Source organism: Ptychodera flava, chromosome 3, assembly GCF_041260155.1.
Source record: "Ptychodera flava strain L36383 chromosome 3, AS_Pfla_20210202, whole genome shotgun sequence".
NCBI classification, from domain to species: Eukaryota; Metazoa; Hemichordata; class Enteropneusta; family Ptychoderidae; genus Ptychodera; species Ptychodera flava.
This window is the reverse complement of record NC_091930.1, coordinates 7599228-7614737: the sequence shown is the minus strand read 5'-3', so window position 1 is coordinate 7614737 and position 15510 is coordinate 7599228. Positions and strand designations below refer to the sequence as shown.

General features: G+C 38.0%; 1 protein-coding gene across 1 annotated transcript in view; it reads right to left on the bottom strand.

Moving 5' to 3' along the window:
• LOC139129478 (hepatic lectin-like) overlaps positions 1–15510 on the bottom strand; it is a 243157-nt gene that overhangs the window by 2832 nt on the left and 224815 nt on the right. Inside the window, exon 2 of the transcript XR_011551591.1 lies at positions 4457–4520. The gene's annotated coding sequence lies outside the window, so the exon portion shown is untranslated. The remainder of the gene's footprint in view (positions 1–4456; positions 4521–15510) is intronic.

Here is a 15510-nt window from a genome sequence, read left to right as displayed (position 1 = left end):
TAGGTTAAAAAAACAGAAGACAAGCCAGTTCGACGTTGTTCATTTCAACCATCTTGTTACGATGCCATATGCTTGGCCATACACACCTTTTGAACTCGAGAGGGCGCATTAAGACGTCTTAAACACCAAAACAATGGCTTAATTTTGTGAGTGTGGACGCAAGCTGACTGAAACTACTAATCCCCTGTGTTTAAAAATCACAAATAGTGTTGCAGAAGCTTTTTTATTTTTTACCTGTCTGAACGTAGCATAAGTATCTCGATCCAAAAAACATAAAAATCCTTACCCTGCAGTGGTATTTATTGCCTAAAATTCACAAACCGCCGCCTGAAAACTCAACGTTTGCAGGTAGGACCAATAATCAGTGGCTGCTCCAGTTCCACTAACAGAATTTCAGAATTCCTGGATTACTTCATAAAACCGCTTGTTCAGGAACAACCGACATATATAAAAGACACAACAAATTTCATACAAGAAATAGAAAAAACAAATGTCCCCCAACATGCATTTCTCTTAACATTCGACAAGGTGTCGATGTACACAAACACAATTCATGACGAAGCGATTCGGCTAGTCAGTGAAACATTAAACTCACAAACCTCGCTTCAAACAAATTACAGCATCAAAAACCACCCACCGAAGATTTAATAGCAATGCTTTCACTAATTCTAAAACACAACAATTTTGAATTTAACAAGCAATATTTCCGCCAAACCCGCGTTGCAGCATGGGTTCTGATGCCTCTCCAGAAACAGCAGACATTGCTTTTCACGAACTTGAAAAGAAAATAATCGTAAACAACCACAACAACATTCACTTCTTGAAAAGATTCAGAGATGATGTCTTTGCAATCTTTCTCGGAAAAGTAACCGAACTCACTAACTTCATCCAAAACACTGCGGCCCAAAAGCATGTCTGAGTGTCCAGTACTCCGCGAAGCATAATTCCTTCCGCACAGCGCTATCGGCTGGTCGCTGTTGACAACGGCGAACATTGTATCAATTTATTTTCAATAGATTATCGATCGAAATCTGCTTGGGTGCTGCTCGTGTAATTCAGGTTACGCCATGAATATTTCCAAAATAAACCGTATATTTTGACTTATTTACCATAACATCAAGGTTTCTGTTGGTTTCTTGTACTTAAATGAAATTGGCAACACTTTTTTTCAGTTTTTGTAATACCTTTATGTTTCAGTGTATTTTGGCGCGCTTTGGCCTAGTTTGCCGCCACTGTGAGCCGGAACAACCGGCAAGTATGCAACACAACAATGTATCAATTTCTGACAAAAGAATATCGATCGATAACGTTCACTGCACGATTACAGTGGAGACCCTGTATTCGTTTGCCTCCGTTATGTATTCTTTTTCCAGTTTACTAAAATTGAGACCCTTGTTGTGTAAATGTAAACGCCGTCAGATCGAAAGAGTATATTTCAGTGATCGGAATAAATAACATACAAATAAAACAATTTTCGTGAAGAAATTCAAAAATCTAACACCGCTGGAATTTGTATATCAATCAATGGATCGCCGTGCCGCTTTTCACCATCATTGGTTTAGATTTTAAAAATTTGAACCTGAGAGAAGTGTGCAACTGTTCGGTACATAAGAAGCCATTGTTTTCTATGGGAAATCGAGCTTATTTGCAACATCGTAAAATGAAAATACATCTGAAAAACCCGCTGACTTAACTTTTTCATTTCGCTGTATTTCTTACAATATTTCAGATTACACATCTCTTGAAGGTTACTAAAAGTCTATGATTTTACTTTTTCGAGTTTCTCTCTTGTTTTTCTGAGATGACGAGTTAACTATCATTTGGCCGTTGACTGTGTTTTCATCTATTTTTGCACATGACTATTATCGGTTGGGTATTTTTGGAATTCCTCCTTCAAATTCTTGCCAAAATACTATAATGGAAAGGGCAACATGTAAGGGAAATGGAATCTGCAATTCTTTCATAAATATTTACCTTTGCAGTGAGGAAATTCGGCGAAGTTTTTAACATGATGTGGAAGGTGGATTCGACCCTCTTCGCGTATTCGCGTATGTGAGGCGAAAAGTTGGGGACGCTTTCATTGGACAAAATGAGGGGCTTTGGGGCTGCAGTGAAAAAATCAACACAATGCACCCAACATTTAAGTTTTCATTCGAAATCTCAACACAAGAAATAACATTCCTTGATGTAGTAGTTTTTCAAAGGTGCAAGATACTACAAAGAAAACATCCTCGACATCGAAACACATACTTAACCAACAGACGCATTCCGATTTCTACATAGATAATCGTGTCACCCGACAGCAACTTTTAATGGCCTTATCAAAGGCGAAATCCTTAGATACGCTCGCACTTGTAACGAAAATGACGGCTTTATTAAAAAAACCGCTTTCTTTAGAAACAAACTACTCTACAGAGAATACAAAAACAACGAAATCACGAATATAACAGAAAAAATAGATCGCTGTATTCGTAATACACTAACAAACTGTACAAGTAAACGTAAAGAAACAACAAACAAACTCATCTTCAGCACAACATACAGCCCTTACATAAAAACAAAAAATCTTAAGGGAAGACTTTTGAAACATTGGGCTGAACTGCAGAAGGATTCAACTCTAAGGAATCTAATCCCAGAATCACCAACTGTTGCTTACAAGAGAAACAAAAACCTAAAAGACACACTAGTCAAAACAAAATTTACAGAAGTAAAGAAACGAAAAACAAACAAACCAGACCACCAAACGGACTCACAACGAGACCCAAACATCGATATACTTGCCTCGCTATTCGAAGAGCAAGACACTAAAATACATTAAAATAAATTTTAACAAACACAAACTAAGGAAAGAATCTACATTGCGACTGATGAGAAACCACACTCGGGTTTCGAAACGCAAGCGTCAAAGGGCCACTCATCAACATTGTAACACCATAGGCCCGGCTACGTCTCGCCATAAGCTTACCCCATACAAACAAAGCATTACCGTACTCACTAATCAAAACTTCCCTACAAATATCCGAAGCGAAAACAAGATTTTTATTAAAACAAACAATCGGATAAGAATGTAGGAACACATATTCGAAACGAATCAAACACAAAATCGAAACAAAAACATTTTGGTAGTTAGGTGGTGAGCCTCTTACACATTTTGTACAATCGTATGCCCGAGAAATTCAAAACGACCAGGGCCAGTCTAGTCTTGGAGGTAACATAACCAACCTGTACGCTTCATAATTAATTGATTTGAGCTCACAATGATATTTAAGGAAAGTACTTCATTTCGCCTCAATTTATAAGACATCAGGGAACAAAATATTTCTTCCTGACTCCAATGTGTTCGTCTCCATTACTTTACACGAAAATTCAAAGCGGACACCGTCGCTACTGAACTACTTAGAAGCTTACATAATGGCGTTCGCGCATACATGCATACCTAATAGTATACGTTGTTTATTCCTGTTTATCTGTGCTTACATGCATAAATTAAGTGTCTAGGTACTTTACTCCCATCCTCTTGCCACGGACCCTGAGTGTTTCAGCCCTTTCCGTCTATTAACTTATGAGCTGCTAACGAGGTATTTTGGTCAGGGCGATAGACCCCCGCGTTGGTGATCGGCAGAACAAATTAATGAAGGGAATTAGGGTGGACAATTAACAGATACAGACCGTTTTCTTGAATACTATCCACAGATAGCTAGGGTGAAGTAATAGGCACACACTAGACCATGGAGGTAGAAAGAGACTCCATAACTAGACACAGGTAAGGCTTGTTTAATGAAAAGAAAGTTTAATACAAGACATTTATTGATCATATTGATAAGTTCTACACTAATAATTTTGCCACGCCCTGTGTAAATACGTAAATGTTAACTTAACAAAGAGATTACAATTCACAACCATTTATTTAAAAAGTTTTTCACGTCCTTTGCAACTTTGGAAGACAAGGATTACTTGATAGAAATACAAAGAAGAGTGTCCCTCTATTTGCTTTTTCTGCCAATGAGAAAAATTGCATTGTACGCTATGGTCGGGTATATTCATAGCAGAAGTTATTCTGACTAATTGTAATGTAATCTCTGTGAATACGTTGAAACAATACTCGACAAATAGCCTCTACAACAAGGGAAAGCCAAATTATAGGAACAAGCAACTTACACAAAATAAGTTACGCAGAGTGAATATTGAGACTTTATGACGTGGATTGATCTCTAATTAATGGGCTATTATGTCCTACCGCGGAAAAAAAACCGCAGTTCTGTCGCTGATATATGGAAATATGTCTTTAGAACATACTTGAGGGTATGCGACAGCATGTGCAGGGTAAGTCTCATTTACGAAAGCAGTGTTATGGAATTTTAACAACAAACTGTGAAAAATATAATTACGATTATTTAACCTAAAATACAGCAATAGTAGACGAACAGTAGATATTGTGCCGAGTATGTTTACCTACCATTACTAGAGTTGAACTCATAGCGAGGAATACAAGTATACCAGCGTGATGGATCTTTATGTTTCTGAAGTTGGATATTTAATCAAGAAGAATTAGTGAACGGACCATCAATATTACCAAGGCTTACGTTCCAGCACAAGAGTTGAAGTCTTGATTATGACGTGCCAACTCACACAACAGCCGTAAATTCTACAGTGTAGCTGTGGGTGGCTGCAACCAGTTTCGAGCAAGCTTAAAGTCAGTCACTGATCGTTGATGCAATTTCAAGGCAATTGCAAGCAATTCCAAGTAAAATTTAAAAATGTCTCAACTTCCTAAATGGTCGAGTGCGATAATTTATGTCGACAAATATAATAACCTTTTGCAAGCGATTCAGAATAAGAAATACGAGTCAGAGAAAATAGGTTTTGATCTTTCGATGCCAAGACAGAAATGGTGGACCTCTAACAGCGTTTGCTACATTGATCTAGACAATTGAGGCTAGATCGAGGACGGACTACTTTTTGTTTATTATAGATGTATGTTTTTGTTTTTCACTGAATAAGGGGGCAGGATTTTGCTTTCTTTTATCCGAGAACCAAGCAAATCTATGATTTTAACACAGCATCTACACATTCTTGTAGTGTTTATCATTTTTAAAAAAACTTCAAGTTTTTGCGAAGCAAGCTTTACAGGAATTGCTGCATGAATTTTCACTACCAGGGTACTTATGAGACAGACTAATGGGTTCGACAATATGTTTAACCATTTGAGCGCCAAAGTTAATTTTTGTCACTTTTATAAAATGTACTCAGTCAATTTTTTTAAGATCTTTGGCAAAATTTATATGAAAAACTTTAGACTATGAAATGTGATGTCAGTTTGGTCCAAAATTATCAAAAACTTTACAGAAAAATTTGCATACATTTGTAAAATGTTGCACTAAAATTTTGATAGGAAAAATTACAGCAATCAAAGGTTTAATAGAACGACCATACTACGCTTACCTTGTGTCTTGTGTTCGTAGACGTCACTATTGAATCTTGACTGTCGCTTCTTTTCCTATTCTGAAACGGAGCTTAGAATTACGCAAGGGAGACCACGTATATATATGTTCTTGAGGGTCAGCGTTATAGAACGATCTGCCAGCGCATGTATAGGCAGGTAGTTAAATCTGATTGGTCAGCAAAAGGTATAAATAATTGTATTATTTGATATCAACACAACTATCTCTTATCTAATTTGATGAACAGAAGAATAACATATTCATGAGATAAAATGTTCTAAAGCTTTTTAGGAAGGAGAGAACGATTTGTAATCCGATGATAGCAGTTAATGCCTATTATAGCTGTACTATTTGTCAAGTAAAACGGCTGGTCAGCATTTTCTGGATGCTGGTAAAACAATAAATATATCATCCCTTTTCGACGTGAATTCAGATGACTTCTTTTAAATTGTCTTTACGCCTTGAGTCTTTTACAGAATGCAAGAAGGTGCTTCACTGTATACCATTGGACAACTTAAAATGGGAGTTTGGGAAAACATATTCAATGACTGTGGTAATTGTACATTCCATGGTAGAGACAGGAAGCTCTGTAGGCGACCTCGCTGTTTCTAAATATAATGATAAGGTTACTCACTACGATGATGATATCCTGCTAATATCATTTATTCAACAAAGAGAACCACACCGGCACACACAGAGAGATAACACGAAACTCATATAGAAAACGCAATAAGCTTGACTTGAGACGTCAGAATTTCCCTTGTGTTATTAAACAAACAGTGTAAAAGAAACTTAACCCTTCAAATGAATATGTTTATAACAAACCTTATTAACTGTGAAATAAATCAGTAACTCATTCTCGTTGAAATAAATGCCACTTTGAAAATTTATCTGCGGCCGTATAAACATATCTTGTAAGACAAATAAATATTTTAGCCGTACCTGTAACCATCGTGAGATTAAAATGTATATTGCAGCCATATTAGTTTCTATCGTTTGCGAGAGATCGAGTAAATAGCGAATCAATTTAACGTGAAAGCCGCCAATCGACCCAAAACAAATTTAAAATCCGAATTTCCAGCACGATGTCATGCAAATTCTTTCGGCAACGAGCAAACGCTTCCAGTGTCTTATTCTTATGCTGTTATGTATTTTCAGAATTTATTAAAAAGCTGAGGTAAACGATTTCTTATTTTCAGCTAATACATTTCGACCATTGTAACAAAGGAAATAGGTTTAGAGCAGCCATTTACCTATGTCCTTTTCATAGTATACTTCTAGAACATCAATTTTGGTCGCACTTTGAAGTTGTTATCCTGCAATTCTTCTCATATTTCGTAAAAATAACAATAGAACGACACACGGCACAAAACACCTCTTATAACCGCACAAAGCTCACGAAAGGAACGCATTTATATACCTGAAATTCTTGAACCCGAGAACAAAGCGCAAAACTTTTGCCCCTGCAAAGGTTCTGTGCGTTCCTTGTGATTTTTGTCCCTTCAAAGTTTATTAAATAAGGATTTGCATAACGCCTCCCTGGAAACCAAGACCGCCAAAGTGGCTGCAGGACATGCAAAAAGCCACATCTAAGCTCCGTGAGATGCTATGAGAGTGGTTTTGGTGCCCTTGGACAGGTAAATGGGGTCGAAGAATTCATTTCTGATATGTACAATTATCAATTTGCATGAATAATCCAAGATAGCTGCCAAAACTGCTGTCCCAATATAACGAGTGAGATCTCAATTAACGTAACAGCTATGCGCCGCGTGCCAAATTCACATTAACACGATGGCCCGAGTCCGGGGCCGAGGCAAGCTGTTTTCTTACCGGACTAGTGACTTGTAGAAGTAGCAGACCCTTTAAATTTACTGGATTTTCGGGAAGAAAAGTTTAAATATGGAAATGCCTTTGGTAACAGGTGGATTGGCTCAACAAAACATTTAATAAAAAGACCGTAATCACCATGCTTATCTTGTCTTTGTAGACGTAACAGTATAATTTGGTCTGTCGCCTCTTTACCAGTTCTGAAACAGGGCTTGAAATTGCACAAGGGAGACCACGTATTTATATGTTTTCGAGGGTCAGTGTTATAGGCGTGTCTGTCAGCTCATGTTGAACAATTTCGTAAATCCGATTGGTCGGGAAAAGATATAAATAACAGCATCATTTCGTGATAACACAATCATCTCTGAGCAAACTTGTTCATTTTATGAAACGTAGGATAACATATTCATGAGACAAAAGGAATGAATAACAACTTTATAAAAGGAACTTAGCCTCTTTAACGAATACAGATATAGCAAAACTTATCAATTATAAATGACGTCTGTGACTCATCCCCATCAAAATGTAAAAAACACACTGGCAATATGTCTTGGGACTCCATAAAAATTTCTCTTTTGATAAACAAAAGTGATGCCGTGCCGATAACCTTCGCGGGATAATTTCTATTGTAGCTATATTGGTTTCTATCGTTTACGCGATATAAAGTAAATGTCGAATCAATTTGGCGTGAATGCCTGAATTGACTAAAACAAATTAAAACTCCCTATTTCCAGCATGAGTAAATACGTTCCACAACGAGCAAACACTTCCATTTTCTAATTCGTTTGCTACTAAAAATCCAATGCCAGTTTGTACCATTTTTAGCATGTTTTAAAAGCAGGGGTAAAAATTTCATGTTTTAGCTGATGCATGTTTGGCCAATGAAAACAGGAAGTAGAATTAGAGTAGGAACTTATCCATGTCCAGTTCATAGTCTAGTGCCGAAACCTTATATTTTAGTCCCACCAAAAAGTTTATGACCCTGCAATGGTTCTCACATTCGTATATATCCCATGACCATGGCACATATTACAGGACATCTCTAATTACCGCACAAAACTCGCGAATGGAACTCTTTCACATTAATGAACATCAGGTGTCTGAGAACAAAAGCCAAAATTGTTCCATCCCGCAATCATTCTTGGTGATTGTTTGTATCTTTGGAGCCTTAAAAATTATGAATTGTATAATGCCGTCCCGGCATCCTTTGAACTTAAAGATATCCAAGATAGCGAGACAGATGAGTGCAAGACATGTAAGAAATCATATATCTCAGCTTCATAGGATGTTGCGAGAGGAGTTTTTGTTTCTTTGGACAGGTGAATGATGCCAGAAATTCTTTTCTTTCATTAGCCGACATGTGTAATGCTAAATTTGAGTGAAATTTCAAAATGGCTGCCATCTCTATGTGAAAGATCATGTCTAACAATCCAATGAGATGCAGTGAGAGTGGTTGAGGTGTCATTTGTCAGGTAAATGGGGTCGTGAAATTTATTTCTTTCACTGACCGACATGTGCAATTATCAGTTTGCATGAAAATTCAAGATAGCCACCAAAATAGTTGTTCCAAAGTAAAAAGAGTTGTTGTGCCTGGATATTTATCTTGGAGGCCGTCAATTGACTTAAACAAATTAAAACTCCCATTTTTTTTAATACCGACATGTGCAATTATCACTTTGAATAAAAATTCAAGATAGCCGTAAAATCAGCTGTTCCTATGCGTTTGGAGTTTTGTGTCTTGATACCATGTTAAAGAAGTTGTGAAATATCAGATAACAATGTTTTACATTCAGAATTTTGATTTTGATTATAGTGTGACGTATATCCTTTCAAAAAATAGCAGCGATGATCAAAAAAGTGTTTCAGCAGAGCCATTTTGAAGGAACGTCTGTAATAAACAGCAATTTGGACACTGGCGCTGATTGCCTTTCAACGACAACTCGCATCCTTGTGTTCTTAAAAACGGCCTTCCTTCAGTGACAGTCACTCTCACTATGTTTTGAGCTTAGGGGGACTTTTCAACAATAATTTTACTATCGGTTAATTGGAGTTTGTTAGCGACGTTACAAGGGAACGCAGTCCTCGTTTCTTTCCTTTATGCTAGCATAAACAATGGAGGTGACAACGTGAAATAGAGCTATCTTAGATAGAGGTATAATTTAGACGTATCTTATTGCTTCATGAATCCCTGAATTTCTATCAAATGCTCTTTCAACAACTTTCACGGTGTTGTTTGATCGAATTATTTTGGCAAAAGCTGATCGAACGTTTCGCCAATTTTGATAGGCAGACCACGTGATCCATTGCCGTCTGTGGGATTTTAAAAATATGATGGAGTTACTGTGTTTTAATGACCAGTATAGTAATATACTGCAGTCATGAGCTTTCATCTTACACGTTACGTGAATTCGTTGTCTACTGCTTGCTAAGTTTTCGCTGAAAGTGTTTGAAGACTGTGGGACAATTATCACCTGTGTTGCTTGCTGAATCAGCAACCTCAAGTATGATACAAATTTCCATGACGGTTTTCTCATGACGAAAGTCCTTGTTCGATTACAAAACATTTTATCGTACGATTGTGATTAGTGCGGCTGCATCTGGATGCAAAGCACTCGAGTTGAACACACAGACAATGTCTCTGTTTTTTTCGTTAGTTGAGGTAAGGTGAGTTGATGCATGAAGTACACAATTGCAGCTATGTCATAATACGTAGGAGAGTTATACTTATAAATATGAATGTTAGTAGCAGTCAATACGGCAAGCTATAATAGTCGTCAATCAAGAAAAAGACCGTACGCCACGGTCACTCCCTTATGGTGACGTGCTTACGTCGAACTGGCTTCGACCATTTTCAGCTTTTGTCTGTTTTTTGTTTTGTTTTTTTTTTTGCGTTTGCCAGGCGTTGGCACAACGGAGTCTTTTCAGTTATGTTGTACGTGACGTCTCATTGCAACTTGAATTGCCGAGTGATGTCAGACTTTGAAATACCAAAAACCTTCACGAAACCACAGTTCCAAATGGATGGACTGTGACGAAACTTATATTTAGTCAAACTTCACAGGGGAGTTAGTCGCTGCTTCCACAAACTACCATGCATGCAAAGGCTTTTCGATGAGTTTCATTTTGGTATTATCGATGTTAATGTGATTCACACCTTCTGACCAGCCTAGTATATTAACTCACCCCGACATTTTGGTTTCATACATGCCGAGTTAGCATCGGCGGAGTCGTAATGTCCACATCAAAACAAGACACACTTTGAATGATAGCCGTGCCGGTTACCACCGTAGGATAATTTCTATGTAGCTGTATTGGTCTCTATCGTTTACGAGAGATCGAGTAAATAGCAGTGTAATAAAGGGAAAGTGGCTTCACACATCAGCCATCTCGTCTTGTATGTGCTTTGGTGTGTTTAGTGTCTGAGTTGTGTTTTGGCTGTTGGTGTGGAAATTAACAAGCGAGTCGTTAATTTTCAAATTAGCCATGGCGAGACGTGGGCGTAGTCAGATGTGTCCTTGACAGTGGTGACTCTTTTTTTATCCCCACGTTTCGAAACCAGAGCGGTCTCTTCCTCAGTCGCCTAAGATATGTGCATATCTTTTTTGTTTTATGTCATGTCGATATTGTTGATCTCCTGTGCTTCTAGCAGTGAAGCCAGAATACTTATGTTTGGATCGTACTGTGTTCGTTCGTTCATTGACTTGTTTCTAATGCAATGGACTTTAGCCTTAATCAGTGTGTCGCTGATGTTCGTATTTCTTTGTAAGCGATGATCGGTTGTTTAGGAAATAAATTCCTTAATGTTTCGTCCTTTTCTATGTGATCCCAGTTTTCACACAGAGCTAGTTTGATAGCTTGTGTCTTTATGTATGGGCTATATCTTGTTGTGAACACAAGTGTGTTTTTCGTTCTGTTTTTTTTTTTGTTCGCTGGTTTGTAATTGCGTAATTCTGGTGGCGAACTTTATTTGTGATGTGATTCTAGAGATTTCATCCTGTTTGTAGCCACGTTCAACTAATCTTGCATTGAATGACTTGACTTTAGCACTAAAATCATTCTCATTGTTGCAAGTTCTGATGTACCTTAGTGTTTCGCCGTTGATCAGGCCTTTGAAGGTTGATTTTGGGCGGCATGATGTTCTATGTAGGAATTGAAACGTATCTGTGGTTTTCGTGTGCGTTCTTATGTCCAGTATTTTCTCACTGTTATGTCGTTGACCTTTGTATACCACAAGATCGAGGTATGTTATCTCATGTGTCGAGCTTTCAAACGAAAATTTGAAGTAGGGTGCATTTTGTTGATGCCTGATGTGAATTCGTTATTCAGTTCGTGTTCTGTTCCTATAAAGATCATGAAAACATCGTCTCTGAATCTAAGCCAGAGTAATATTTTCGATTTGTATTCACGTATTATTTTCATTTCCGTTTGATGAAATGTGATATCAGCGACATTCGGTGAAGACGGAGAACCATTGATACACCCAGGGTCTGTTTATAGAATTCGTTATCGAATTCGAATGTGTTGTTTTTGAGAATAAGTGTTAGCATGGCTAACATATATTCTGTTGGTGGCATTTTCATTGTTGTGCCCTGGTTGCTGTTTTGGGATCGTTCTGCGTCTAATGCTTCGCCTATAAGTTGAGTGGCTTCGTCGTGTTGTGTGTTGGTGTACATAGACACCACATCTAATGTGACTAATATTGCATTATCCGGAATTTTGATAGTTTCAATTTTCCGGATAAATTCAGTGGTGTCTTTGATGTATGTTGACTGTTTTACCACGACTTGTTTAAGGAAATGATCGACGAATTCTGACATGTGGAATGTTGGGCTTGAGCACCCGCTTATGATAGGGCGACCTGCGAATTTCGTCTTTGGTGGCGACGGTTTGTGTATCTTAGGTAATAGATACCATCGTGGTGTCCGTATTTTGAAGTTAGACGGATCAAGATATTTGAATGTATGATAATCTATATGTTTTTTATCATACATTTCTGCTGTCAGACTGTGTGCTTGAAACGAATATCTTGATCCGTCTAACTTCAAAATACGGACACCACGATGGTATCTATTACCTAAGATACACAAACCGTCGCCACCAAAGACGAAATTCGCAGGTCGCCCTATCATAAGCGGGTGCTCAAGCCCAACATTCCACATGTCAGAATTCGTCGATCATTTCCTTAAACAAGTCGTGGTAAAACAGTCAACATACATCAAAGACACCACTGAATTTATCCGGAAAATTGAAACTATCAAAATTCCGGATAATGCAATATTAGTCACATTAGATGTGGTGTCTATGTACACCAACACACAACACGACGAAGCCACTCAACTTATAGGCGAAGCATTAGACGCAGAACGATCCCAAAACAGCAACCAGGGCACAACAATGAAAATGCCACCAACAGAATATATGTTAGCCATGCTAACACTTATTCTCAAAAACAACACATTCGAATTCGATAACGAATTCTATAAACAGACCCTGGGTGTATCAATGGGTTCTCCGTCTTCACCGAATGTCGCTGATATCACATTTCATCAAACGGAAATGAAAGTAATACGTGAATACAAATCGAAAATATTACTCTGGCTTAGATTCAGAGACGATGTTTTCATGATCTTTATAGGAACAGAACACGAACTGAACGAATTCACATCAGGCATCAACAAAATGCACCCTACTTTCAAATTTTCGTTTGAAAGCTCGACACATGAGATAACATACCTCGATCTTGTGGTATACAAAGGTCAACGACATAACAGTGAGAAAATACTGGACATAAGAACGCACACGAAAACCACAGATACGTTTCAATTCCTACACAGAACATCATGCCATCCAAAATCTACCTTTAAAGGCCTGATCAAAGGCGAAACACTAAGGTACATCAGAACTTGCAACAATGAGAATGATTTTAGTGCTAAAGTCAAGTCATTCAATGCAAGATTAGTTGAACGTGGCTACAAACAGGATGAAATCTCTAGAATCACATCACAAACAAAGTTCGCCACCAGAATTACGCAATTACAACACCAGCGAACAAAAAACAGAACGAAAAACACACTTGTGTTCACAACAAGATATAGCCATACATAAAGACACAAGCTATCAAACTAGCTCTGTGTGAAAACTGGGATCACATAGAAAAGGACGAAACATTAAGGAATTTATTTCCTAAACAACCGATCATCGCTTACAAAAGAAATACAACATCAGCGACACACTGATTAAGGCTAAAGTCCATTGCATTAGAAACAAGTCAATGAACGAACGAACACATTACGATCCAAACATAAGCATTCTGGCTTCACTGCTAGAAGCACAGGAGATCAACAATATCGACATGACATAAAACAAAAAAGATATGCACATATCTTAGGCGACTGAGGAAGAGACCGCTCTGGTTTCGAAACGTGGGGATAAAAAAAGAGTCACCACTGTCAAGGACACATCTGACTACGCCCACGTCTCGCCATGGCTAATTTGAAAATTAACGACTCGCTTGTTAATTTCCACACCAACAGCCAAAACACAACTCAGACACTAAACACACCAAAGCACATACAAGACGAGATGGCTGATGTGTGAAGCCACTTTCCCTTTTTTACGCCGTCAATTGACTTAAAATGGAATTTCCAGCATGAACAAAATTCGTTCCACAACGATCAAACATTCTGTTATCTAATTTGTTTGCTGCTATAAATCAAATATCACTCTGTACTATTTTAGCATTTTAAAAAGCAATGGTGAAAGATTTCCATGTTTCAACTGATGCATGTTCTTAGTCTAGTGACGAAAGCCCAAATTTTGGTCCCATCTAAAATTTTTTACCCTGCAATGGTTCTCACATTCGTAAACATAAAATGACCATGGCACATATCACAAAACATCTCTAATTACCACACAAAGCTTGCCAGCTGAACTCCTTTGCATTAATGAAAATTGGGTGCTTGAGAATAAAGCCAAGTAAACTGTTCCAGCAATCACTCTCGGTGATTGTTTGTCTCTTTGAAGCCTACAAAGTTTGGAAATGCACAATTCCATCCCGATACCCGTTGACATTTTGAAATGTTAAGATGTCAGCCAGATGTCTCTAAGACAAAGTCATTACTCAGCTTCATAAGATGCTGCGAGAGAGCTTTTGACGGGTAAATGAGAAGAAAATTCATTTATTTCACTAGCCGACTTGTGCATCCAAAATTTGCATGAAAGTCCAAGATTGCTGCCATCGTCGTGTCAATATCATGTCTGAGAAGCTCCATGAGATGCTGTGAGAGTGGTTGTGGTTTCCTTGACAGGTAAACGGGGTCGAGAAATTAATTTCTTTCTTTGACCGACAATTATTACTTTGCATGAAAATTCAAGACAAGCGCAAAAACAGCTGTTAAAATGTGTAAGGAGTCTGTGCCTCGATCCATGTAATATTTATTGTAAAATCTTAGATAACAATTTTTACGTTCATAATTTTTATGGTTCAAATTTAATGTCAGTCGAGTAAATACTGTTTATCTGTACTTCGAATCCCAACTGAATCCAATATGAAACGACATAACAGGGTATTTTGAAAGACTGTTTCCTTAAGGAGATAGTCTTTGCAAAAGTACCCGGTCACGTGACCATACACGTAGTGTCTACTCCAGCTTTGAAATAATGGCGGTTGACTAGAACTTTCAATTTCAACATCGTAGGAACTTAAATAGAGTAAGCGCTTTATGACATTTAGTTACATGAAACGCATTTCTAAACAGTTTTACCAGGATCGACAAGCATCAAACAGATTTTTGAAAAAGTCGAAATAGCAGTGAGCGCAGGGATATTTCACATCCAGCATTAAGCGTCTAGCTTACATCAATGGATTAAACCGGACCGGTAACTCTTGAAAACGGTCCGTACACCATTTATATGGCATGCTAACTCCCCGGATGATCCTATTCAATCATTTGATTGATTTACACTCACACTGAGGCATGTAATAGTAAACACCTATTGCCTGGTTATGAGGGCTATAGCGCCCGTCTGTTACCCCGAGAGGCCATGTGTTACCAGAAACACATCGCTATTCCCCGAGGCCGTGGGCCGAGGGGTATAGCGATGTGTTTCTTGTAACACACGGCCACGAGGGGTAATAAACGAGCACTATAGCCCGAATAAAGACCAGGCTACAGGTGTTTCATAACACACCACATGCTCATGTTGTATTGTTATGTAGTTTTTAATGTGTTTTGATTTTTTG